Raw genomic sequence first — 12819 nt, forward strand, 5'->3', positions numbered from 1 at the left:
CACATTTGTATAAAGTCGTTTCTCTCTCTTAATGACACCGACCAAATGCTAATGAGAATTTCTGGGAAGTGAGCTACTGAGTAATTTTTAAAAACTTCTTTATCAGTTTTGTCTCATTTAAACTTTTTATAATAAACATGCATTGTTTATACAAAACAAGTCATTTTTTATTGTTTATTTATTTATTTTTGAGACAGAGTCTTGCTCTGTTGCTCAGGCTGGAGGGCAGTGGTGGGATCTCAGCTCACTGCAACCTCCACCTCCCAGGTTCAAGCAATTCTAGTGCCTCAGCCTCCTGAACAGCTGGGATTTCAGGTGCGTGCCACCATGTGTGGCTAACTTTTTTGTACTTTTAGTAGAGATGGGGTTTTGCCATGTTGACCAGGCTGGTCTCGAATCCTGGCCTCAAGTGATCTGCCTGCCTGGCCTTTTTAAGTCACTTCTTAAAAAGCACAACAGGCCAGGCATGGTGGCTCCTGCCTATAATCCTAGCACTTTGCGAGGCCGAGGGCAGATCACCTGAGGTCTGGAGTTCTGGACCAGCTTGGCCAAAATGGTAAGACCCCATCTCTACTAAAAATACAAAAAATTAGCCAGGCGTGGTGGCATGCGCCTGTGGTCCCAGCTACTTGGGGGGCTGAGGCAGGAGAACTGCTTGAACCTGGGAAGTGGAGGCTGCAGTGAACCGAGATGGCGCCACTGCACTCCAGCCTGAGCGACAAGAGTGAGACTATGTCTCAAATACACAAAACAAAACAAAACAAAAAACACAACAAACAAGTTTAATTTGCACAAGGAGAAATACTCACATAATGGGTAACTAAAACGTTAACTATGGTAAACCCTCATTTAAAAAACTATTTGTTATAGAAAAAAAATTAACCATAATAGGCTTAAGCCAGATTCTATCACAGAGATTTCTCACCCAGCAATCCTACAGTGTTTCCTTTCACAGCAAAGTACTCTTTTCAAACTTTCTTGACTTCTCTCACATTTCTAGTGCTTTCCAATTCTCCCCTGCTACCTTAACCTTCCCCACTTCACAGGGAAATGCATGTCATTTCTGGAGAGCCAACCCCCTTTTTGTTGTTATCTAACTAACCTTTCCTTCTCTCCAGCAGTAAAATGGACAACATCACTCCTTCTACTATTTCTGGTTAATCTCTTTCCCATCTCTGTGCTGGATATTAGCCCCTCCCAAGGAAGTTTGCTCCATAGACTGTTCCTTCTATTTCCTCAGACCTCAATCTATTACACCTCTCTCCTGTATTTGTATCTCCTCCATTTCCACTAATACTTGCTCATCAACATTTAAGCTTGCTTAAGATTCTGCATTAAATCAATCATGTCATTCACCCTGGACATTAATTTTCCCTCTAGTTATTACTTTCATTCCTCCAGTTCAGAGCCAAGCTTCTTGAAGGAGCTGTCTACATCTGCTCTCTCCACTTTTTTCCCCTATTTACAACTCAACCCACTATAGTCTGGCATATGCCACCACCAAGCTAACAAACTGATCTTAGAAAGGACATCAGTGATTTGCCTTAATGATTTAAAATCTAACAGCCATTCTTTAGGAATCTTGAATGACCACTCAGTAGCACCTAACTTTAGAGCACTGAAATAGTAGTCTCTTTCATTGCTTCTTTCTAACTGCATTCTCCTGATTTTCTTCTTCTACTTTCTCTGGTCATTTCTTTTCTTGTTATAACTTACCCATAAATGTTGATGTCTTTCTTAGCTCTCTTCTCTTATCCCTCTATTACACTCTCACTAACAGAATCTCCAACTCAGAACTCCCCTGAGTGGCTCCAGTATACTCTGAGGCAGTATCAAATGAAATGAACTAAAAAATATTTTTAGTTAGTTATATAAACTGTTTCTAATATAAAATGCATTCACTAAGTGAATAAATGCAAAATGTCAATGCTTACTCTAAAATTGTGACTTTTCTAATTTCTGTACCTCCCTTACTGAGGTCCATTCAAAACACATATTTACTTGGTGAGATACATTTGACTATTCCTATGGTACTGGACATTCTGCATGCTACTTATTTATTGGTATGATTTGGCAGAAATGATGAGTTGGCTCTTTTCAATGATTATAAATGAACTGAAGATTAATCAGTTTACTCATTCACTCAAGGCCTGTTCTTATTCCATAAAGATGTGAGTAAAAAGGATAAATCTATACTCTGTTTAGGATGCTGAATCTAACCTGAAGGACTTCAGAAACAAAAATATACTTTGGAAATTCAGGACTTCAGTGAACTGCTTTCCCACAGTACTACTTAAACTTGGGTTGTATTCAGTTTTTAGAAGTAAAGAATCCCTAGAGAGATATAGAAATACATGATGTATTGAAGAGTACAGGCTTCACAGCAATACTTATAAACCATCTGTCATAGAAAACCTGGGCTATAGTTTCAGCGCATTCCCCGAAAGTTCATGTGTTGGAAACTCAATGCAGCGGTGTTGAGAAGTGGAATCTCTGGGAGGTGACTGGGTCATGAGGGCTCTGCCCCCAGAATGGATTAAGCCATTCATGGGTTTTTGGGTTATCAAGGGAGTAGGCTATTTATCACCAGAGTGGGTTTGTGTGTGTGTGTGTTTTTTTTTTTTTTTTTTTTTGAGACAGAGTCTCGCTCTGTCGCCCAGGCTGGAGTGCAGTGGCCGGATCTCGGCTCACTGCAAGCTCCGCCTCCCGGGTTTACGCCATTCTCCTGCCTCAGCCTCCCGAGTAGCTGGGACTACAGGCGCCCGCCACCTCGCCCGGCTAGTTTTTTGTATTTTTTAGTAGAGACGGGGTTTCACCGGGTTAGCCAGGATAGTCTCGATCTCCTGACCTCGTGATGCGCCCGTCTCGGCCTCCCAAAGTGCTGGGATTACAGGCTTGAGCCACCGCACCCGGCCCAGAGTGGGTTTGTTATAAAAAGTTTGCCCATTTCTTATGAGCTCCACTACCATATGGTGGCCTGTGCTGTGCCGCCTTGGGACTCTACAGAAAGTCCCTACTAGCAAGAAGGCCCTCACCAGCTGCAGCCTGCTGACCTTGTACTTTCCAGACTCCATGATTGTAAGAAATAAGTTTCTTTACTTTATAAATTACTCAGTCTCAGGTATTCAGTTACAGCAAGAGAAAACAGATAAGATACTTTGAGATTCCAAATAGCATGTCTAGAGTTTTCTTGGGAATAAGAGGGTATGTAATCAAAATAGACCTATTTGACTTATGCTTTTTCCATACTCTACCACTATACAATACAGAGGTAAAGAATTCCTTGGTATGTAAACTACTGCATAAACTGCCACCCTCTCAACACATATGCAAACCACAATATGCCTTGTTAAATATAAGTTTTCCAATTGGAGAAAGACTCCTTATATATCCAACAATGTGCTAAGTCTGTGAGAATTAAAAACAAAAATCAGAATAAGAGGATCTTGATCTCAGTAACTGGATAATCTGGTGAGGAAACAAATCTAACCTATTAAAAAGGGAGAGCAATATTCACTAGTAGACTTTAAATATAAGCATAATTAATAACAGGTAATCAGTAAGGCCTTTAAAAATACGAAAAATTGAATAGGTTAAGAAGATGAAGAAAGGCATGACAAGCAACAGGAGAAAGCATCAGCTAAAAAATAAAATTTGAAATGAACAAAGCTTACTGGAGGGCTGATCACCGTGAGAAATTGTGCTGAAGAGTAGAAAATGATAAAAGGTGGGCATGGAGGATAGGGAGGTCCAAATATCAGGATAAGTCTGGAGCTCATCTACTAGTCAATAGGGAGCCAATAAGGAGTCTTACATTAATGAGTAATATAGAAAGCAGCAGTTTAGAAAGACTAACCAGAAGTAAAGAACCAGCTAAAAGGGAATCACTGTTCTTCACTATGTGAAGAACGATTAGAAGAACGGCATTAGAAATCTGATGGGACACATGAAAACAGGATGAACGTGCAAATTAACTCAAGAAAACGATGTCAATCAGATAACCACTTTTCTAAAATGCAAACTTCAGAAAAAGAGAAATAAAATTATTACACAAATATATGGTAATATTAAATCACAGCACCAAAACAAACTACATGCTACATTATTTTACACTGCTTTCCAGTTTGTCCTATGTGTTAACAGTAAATGTTTTGAGTGTTTATATTCTAATCCAGAGTCCCGCCACAATCATTCAGAGGTTAGGGGCCAGATTCCTAAACCAATAGAAGATCAATTATTAAATACAATGTTAGAAATCAAGACAACAATATCCTGCTAAAAAAACCTTTATCTTTTCAAATTTCCAATCCCTTCTTCAAAACAAAGTATTACCTTATGTCAGAACTCTGGTTCCCAACTTCCTTACAGTTCTCTAACTCATTAATATTTAAAGAGAAGGGAGAGAGCTAAACATGCATTGGCAATTCATTTAATATCTATAGTTTTATTAATAAACACTGGAAAATACAAACTCCTATTTATTTTCCATAAATGACATGATAAAAATTCTTTATTGCACTGGAGTGGAAGTGGTGATGTGAACAGGGGTTGGGGGGGGAAGAGGTATAAAAGCTAGTTATTGCACACTCTAAATGCTCTGATTTGAAAATATAGTTTAAGCCCTGGTTTACAGAAACACTGCAAAACTCTAGTCTTAATCTAGATAAATCTCCTTACCATCTTGGCAACAAAAGCAATTTGAGCAAAACCATAATCTAATTTATAGCTTAACCTAAAGCTTATAATATGTATCTTTGCATTAAGTAAGGTGTGTAGTTTTAATCACTTTCCTTAAGTTAGAAAGTGGGACCCAGCGCAGTGGCTCATGCCTGTAATCCCAGCACTTTGGGAGGCCTAGGTGGGCAGATCACCTAAGGTCAGGAGTTCGAGACCAGCCTGGCCAACACAGTGAAACTTTGTCTTTACTAAAAATACAAAATTCGCTGGGCGTGGTGGTGCCTGTAGTCCCAGCTACTCAGGAGGCTGAGGCAGGAAAACTGTTTGAACCCGGGGAGGTGGAGGTTGCAGTGAGGGGAGATTGCGCCACTGCATTCCAGCCTGGGTGACAGTGTAAGACTTCGTCTCAAAAAGTATAAATAAAAAAGTTAAAAAGTGGGAGAAGAGCATCTCAATTTATTATATTCACTTCAAAAATCAATTTGCCTTTCTTAACAATATCAGGGAAGAAGGCAAATTTTGGCATACACAAAATAACTAATAGCACATTCCGCTAACAATATTCCACTCAAAAAGAGGTAAGTTTACATTTCTAGCCTTTAGAGTTTGAAACAAATGAAGAGAGTTGTATTAATCAGTGAATGTATTTTTAGATGTCTGGAGAAATAAAATATTTTGTAAATATATAAAAATGGAAATAATTGGTCTAGTATGCAAAGTGTTAATTACTTGATTCAAAAGCATAATGGAATAGTATAACTGGAGTTGGTGGGTTGTGCTGATTTACAATAAGAAATCAATCAAAAGTAATCTCTAAAGTCTTTAATATTTGCTTTCCAGGGAAAATATTAAAATAGATACAACAAAGGCCATAAAATAATCCAGTCTGTGCTATAGTCTAATTGTTTAATGCTGGAATAAAAAACAGAACTACAAGTAGCCAGAAGAATTTGCTTTTGCTCTGCTTGTCTCGCCTCTCCTCTTCCTTCCTCCTCTCTCATTACAGGAAACAGCTCTAAAACTGAATCTAGACCAAGAGGAATAGAACTACCATCCCTTTGACATACTCAAAAATGGATTAAGTTTTCAAAAAGCTTAGTAAAAAGGCATATGTAGCTGACTTTGAGAGACTAGTCTAAAATTAAAGAAATTATAAATGATTCCTATAGGACTTTTACGCAAAGTAAACTTACATGGGAGCAATCAAGCAAGGCTGTAAGTAAATATAATTCCAAATCTTGAGACAAACAGATATTTAGCATAGGAGAGAATAATAAAGTGGGTCAATTCAGTTCTGAGATACCTTAAAAATTGTTATTTTCTTCTAATTTTTAGAGTTCTCTTAAATTAAAAATAATATACTTTTAAGCAGTGAAAAACAACATTGAATAGTAAGGATGAGATAAAGAGAAAAAAAGCAGGTAGAAAGACATGAAAAACGTTAAAATTGGAGCTTATATTTAGTATAGTAGCAATCAAAAAAACCTTCTGGTTGTGACTGACAAGAAGCAGTACATTACAATATTATACAGTGTAATTCTTCTAAATATATAGAACACCAGAAAATTCTGCCTGTTACTGGTATTATACTTATATTGTAGATAATTAGACATCCGCACTATTAAAGAATCCTTAAAGTCACTTAAAAGTTATGAATTATAACCCAGAGTCAACACCTGTACTTAATTATATTCAATTGCTCAAGGGTTTTAAATTTTTAGTTGCTGCAACATAGCAACTCTTTTCAAAGAAGTAGGCAAAAAAGAAGTATCTTAATGAGAACTAGCATTCGGCTTTAAACAAGATTTTCACTTCTTATTCCTTATTATATAACAAATACTTTAAATGTGTAAAAGGCAAAATTAACCAATGTTATTTAGTTTTTGTTTTGAGATGGGGTCTTGCTCTGTTGCCAGGCTGGAGTGCAGTGGCACAATCACGACTCATTGCAGCCTTGACCTCCTGGCCTTAAGCTATCCTACTGCCTCAGCCTCCTGAGTAGGTGGAACTACAAGGGCCTGCCACTGAGTCTGGCTAATTTTTTTTGTTTGTTTTCAGTAGAAATGAGGTCTTGTTATCTTGCCCAAGCTGGTCTTGAACAGTTGGGTGAAAGTAATCCTCCCGCCTCAGCTGCCCAAAGTGCTGGGATTACATGTGAGTCACTGCGCTCAGCCAATCAATGCTATTTTGAATTAATATTGAGATTCTGCCCTACTTCCAATATTGAGCTGATTGTTTCTGTTGTATTTACCCTTTGCAATAGCCGGCTCTCTATTTTCTTAACTTAAAAAACATCACTCAGCCTTCTGCCTGTAGAAATAGCCCTGTATAAACTGACCTTGCCCTTACCCTTCCAACCTTACCATCATCGCTCTCCAGAAACTCTCAGCTCAGGCCAAACTCTTGTGCTGACTCATGAAGGCCAGAAAGTTCCTCATGTTCAACTATCACTGTATTTTTTCCCACTGCCTTTTTTGGAATTCAAAGATAAATAAATATCCTTTCTTTCTATTACAAATTACATCCATCCTTAAAATGTATAGTTCGGTTTCTCATTTACAAGGCAATTTTAGAGGAATTCAGGTCTAAGAGATCTCTACCATACCTGAGTCATAGAGGAGTTGTAGAGACTTGTTTGGAATAAAGTACAGCAGAACTGGTGGTTACATATTTTACCTTAAATATGGCTTCTGAGAAAATACCATTTTTACACCTTTCCAAGGAGTCATATTACAAGGAGGAAAAAAATGCAAACACAGAAATTAACAAAAACTAGAATTCTGTCTGTATTAGCAATACTGTAAGTTACGGATAAAGGGGACATGTGAACCATTCATTATTCAAGAAATAAACTAAACAGCAAATCAGAGCTTTAATTTTTGTAACGTTGGTGCCCACAAGACCCCATTTTCAATCAAACTAAATTACTCTCAATGCTTTCATTTCTCATCTTCCATGCTGTTACTCATCCCTCTGCTTGGAATATTCTTCCTCCTCACTTTGGCCTTTCAAAAAAATTTACATATCTTTCATGGCCTTAATGAAATGTCACTGAATGGTATCTCCACAGCAATATGCCTTCTCTAACCATATCCTCTATTTGAACTGCCACTATCCATTCTATTCATCTGACCACTATCCATTCTAACATCTAGTGTTAGAATATCTGATTCTATGCCTAGTTACCTAAGCTTGGGGATTATGTGTATCTTAAATGTCTTTCTACTTCCCACCAGTGCCCTGATCAGAGCTGATGCACAACAGGCCCAAAAAAGGGGTGAGCAAAAATACAAGTGAAGACATGACTGAAGGAGGAATCACTTAATGAATGAACGCCTCAAGCAGTTATTGGCACTTAGAATGAAAAATTGTTAGAGGGAAACTACAGATTCTAGATGAAGCTAAACATGCAGCACAACAGAAAAAGATCAATTTCACAGCACACAATAAGACATTTAGTGAGCATTTCAAAGAAACTAGTGCTAAGCATATCAATCACAAAAATTACTAGAGAAGCAAAGCATAAAACATGGCAAACTACAGACTGCAATAGAAGATACAAGAAATTTCTTATCTCTTCATCTCTGAATTGCTTAACTATTAGTGAAGGACAGACAATTATCTTCTGAAGACTTCTGGGGTGTTTGCATTGGATTACACATTTTAGTTAATACAAACAATTGTTTGAATGTATAAGTCAAATTAAGAAGTGGGAACACATACCTACATACTATAACTAAGACTAATGAATGTAGCAATAAAAAAGGAGAAAAGAGAGAGAGAAGGGATGGATCAGCATGAATCAGGATTAAGGAGGGAAGGCCAGCATACAGACGAGGCCTTTCAGGGACAGATATTTGCAAAGGGAAGCAGAGAGTAAAGAAGACATTCCAGCAGGATGGAAGTATAACAGAAGTGATTAAGGGCACATACTCTGGAATCAGAACATCTGGATTCAAATCTGGATTTCAGACTGACTGATTAGTTGTTGGATGAATTTCTCCATGTCTTAGTTTCCTCTGTAAAATGTACACAATAACAGTACCTACCTCCTAAGATCATTTTATAACCTTTATTCATAATACCAATGGATTTTGACTTCTATCTAATTTTTCTAAGATACAGACGGGAGAATATAGGAAGGTAAGAGGGATGACTCACCAAGAACACCTAGTGTTATAATAGGAAGATGATGGTTTGACTAAATCCACATTACACAATAGAGATCACATCTTGGGTCCAAATGAAAAGTACTGTGATGGTAGATGCCCTGAAACCAGATAATATACCTCACAAAATACACCGTTAAATGCATTAACACACAGTTCTAAAAGGAGAGTAGAAACATGGAAGAAAGGATAAGACCTAGGGAGACGAAGGATAAGCAAGCAACCATGTCCTTTGGGAGCAGACTGTGTAAGGGAGGTCACTGCATCCCCAGTACTTTTCTGATGTAACCCACCCCAGCTGGCCCAACAAAACGGGTATGATCTACCTGAGATCTTTCTAGAATTTCTACTGCAATCTTACAAAGTCCGAGTCAGTCTACAAGATCTAGTCCTCAACAGTAAAGCTAGAGCTACCACCACCAGGTGGTGCCAAATCAAAGCCAGTATCAGAATGGATTTGGATGGGCCAGGACCTTGTGACACCCCTTATACCCCTGTGGTCAGCTGTGCAGGTTCATCCTGTCATTTAATTCACCTAGAAATAAAGTGATTGCATATTTTATGCAAATGAAACTTTTGGACCCACATAGCACGTTATGGTAGAGAAGGGGTGGTTATTGTATTCTATTCTTGGTGGAGGACAGGCAGTACAACCGGGCTGTTTTAAGACTAGTTACAAATGAATACATTTAAAAAACTTCTTTCTTGCTTTATGCCATATTTCATTAATATCAATTCAGATACAGTCTTGAAAGTAATCAGGAAATCATAAATAGGAATGCAGTGTACAAAAAGTTCTGATATCATCAAGACTTTAGTTAAATACAAATACATTTAATGCATCAAGGCTCTTACTAAGGAGCCATGATCTTTACCCCATGATTTTCCACCAAAGTGAAAGGATATTATCACTGATCCTCCTGCAAAAAGTTCAGTGATCCCATTAGCTCTTTTGTCTATGGAACTATTTTGTCTTTAGAGCAAAAAACAGGGGGACTACTGTAATAGGGAAACTGCTCCACCTATTTACCCCCCAATGGAAAATCAGAACAACAAAAAACCTATGAATATTTATCGAAAGTCCTCTAAGAATCACCTCAAATTTTCCAGTAAAAGACTTCATGGCAAACTTATTCCCCTCCATTTCCATCTAATCCCCCCACCATGGGATTTTAGCACTGCTAATATGTTATACCTGTCAAGATCTGATGACTGTATGTTATGTATTCATCTGAACAGAACCACTACACTTAGTTACAGGCTATCATCAACCAATTCATTCTCTTGCTAAAATCAAGTCATCCAATTACTCCTTGACTAATCAAGGCTGTTTTGGCTTTTTCTTTTTTCAAAAGGTACTCAACAGCATAAACAGTTCACTTACAAGAAATGGAAAGGGGCTAATCAGCAGAATTATTGTTTTGCTGCTACAATTTGCAGTATTTAAATTTAGTTGCTGATTGGACTGAAAGTTTTATGATATAGCATATGAAACTAGTTTAATACAACTGTGAAGCTGTGTAGCTGTATTGTCTTGCCATGGCTATACTGGTCTACTTTGCAGGACAAATGAGTGACTACTTTCTTTAAAATAAGGATATTTAAAAATAATAAGTTTTAGTGTACTTTCCCCCCACATACACTGGTTTTATAAACAAAGTACACAGCTATTAATTCTCCAGTATTGTTTTTAAAGTTAGCACCTGCATGCAACACCATACACATGTGTGTGTTACATGTGTACAAAAAAACCCCACAACTGCTTTGGTTTTTCATCTACATTTATTTTGGATTTTAAGCAATAATAAACGAAGGACAGAATTATTATTTAAGAAAATAAGATTTATCTAAATGTTTAAATACATGTTACCACTTATATAATAAATAAAATGATTACCATTACATTTCTAAAATGGGGAGAATTACAATTACAATAATAATTATGGGTGCCCATAAAGTTATTATCCATCAGTATTGCTATTCTTATCTATATAAAATGTCTGAGAGAACATCTAACAGAATGACTAACGGTGGAAAACCAGACTAAAGCCTTGAGTTATATTTATTTTATATTTATGTTATGTACATATTTATTACAAAGTATTTAAAGAAAATGTTTTTATATGTCGCACCTTGATTAAAATCTTCAGAAAATTTTGAAAAGAGATGGGATCCAGTCTTGAGACTGAAATTTATTTACTTCATTAAATACAGCAATATATTAACCAAAATAGTAAGTTTTACTTCATAGGAGAAAATAAATTTACAAAATGCCATTATATTAAAATGAATAATTTAACTTTTTAAAACCTTAAACCATAAATAATTCTTTATACCTTGAAATAACAGTATACATCGACAAGAACATACATCTTAGAAAATATAATATACAAATAGGATTAAAACAATTTCTGAATTTTTTATACATGTGCACATACAAGTAACATTTCATAGAAGTAATCCTCCATAGGCTTACATTTTGCATACTAAAACCTATCTGGAAATGAAATTCTATACAAAATTGTAAAACTATACTTCCAGTAAATGTCTGATAGGGTTATTCAACATATAAACATTTCAGAAAAGTCTTGATTTCAGAAATGCATTAACAAGGCATAAAAATGCCAGCACATTTCAAACAAATTGTTCTCAATTTTTTAAAAAAATTGCTACCTTTTAATAATATTTTTGAAAAAAGACTCAATCTGGTTATGCTGAGATTCAAAAAAGCAAATAAATTAAAAACCAAAATAAATGAACAGAGAACTAATATTCTTTAAAGATGAATACTTCTCAGAGTAGGCACACCTGCCAATATATTAAAAATAAGTAAAATCAACTACAAAAGTAATAAATCAAATGCCATGGTAGACTTGACTTCTCCAGACAGCATTTTCAAGCCGTCTTTGTGGCTTTGTTTGGCGCCATGGTCCTTTAAGTTTTGTCTTCATAAAGCCCTAACTAGTTGTAATCATTTGCAGCCTAATTGTGGACATTTATCTGCTTTTCTTATGCATAGAACATAGCTATTAAAGCTGAATGGTGATGGTGTGAAGTATAGGTTAAATTGGGTGAAATTAAAGCAAATTACTCCGGGATGTGGAAATCTGAAAATAGAAACCACCAATGATTTGCAGCCCTCTTGATGATCAGCTTCACAGAACCCTAAACGACAAGAAAACTTACATATTTTAAAGTTAACTAGGTTTTTAAAAATAATATGTATAAATGTATTTTTAACTACAGCACCTCTTGGTAATGGTGGAAAGATTATTTGTTTAACTCAGCTGCAATGTTAAAAAGATGGGTTTCTATTTTAAATAGTGCAGTTTATTTTTTGAATAAGATTTCCATTTCTTCATATAAATTTTTACCTATAAGAATGCATCCAACTATATCACATACACAGTTAATACAATGCCATATAATATTTTGCTAGCTAAGTTTTAATCCTAAATAAAAGTACAATATAAGAGACAACACATAGTAACAAAAGCAAACTAACAATGTAAACATAAATGTATTATATGCCTATAACTTACATAGGCCTACTTATACACATGCTGTATATAAATATGTATGTGACTAGCATAAAGAAAAATACACAGTGGCCTAGAAATAAATGCAAAACAGTAAAATATAAGAACTTTATTTTCATTTATCTAAAACCTTACTGCTTGACTAACAGATTTGGATAAAGACAATAAAAACATATATTGACCAGGAGCAGTGGTTCACGCCTATAATTAGCCAGGTATCGCAGCACACACCTGTGGTCCTGGCTACTTGGAAGACTGAGATGGGAGGACTGCTTTAGCCCAAGTGTTCAAGGCTGCAGTGAGCTATGATGGCACCACTGCACTCCAGCCTGGGTGACAGACTAAGACTTTGTCTCTTTTAAAAAAAAAAAAAAAATACACACACACATAGATAGATAGATAGATAGATAGATAGATAGATAGATAGATAGATA

General features: G+C 36.2%; 1 protein-coding gene across 3 annotated transcripts in view; it reads right to left on the minus strand.

The window, feature by feature from the left end:
* OLA1 (Obg like ATPase 1) overlaps window positions 1-12819 on the minus strand; it is a 171904-nt gene that overhangs the window by 71433 nt on the left and 87652 nt on the right. The window lies entirely within an intron of this gene.

This window comes from Piliocolobus tephrosceles, chromosome 11 (assembly GCF_002776525.5).
Source record: "Piliocolobus tephrosceles isolate RC106 chromosome 11, ASM277652v3, whole genome shotgun sequence".
NCBI lineage: Eukaryota > Metazoa > Chordata > Mammalia > Primates > Cercopithecidae > Piliocolobus > Piliocolobus tephrosceles.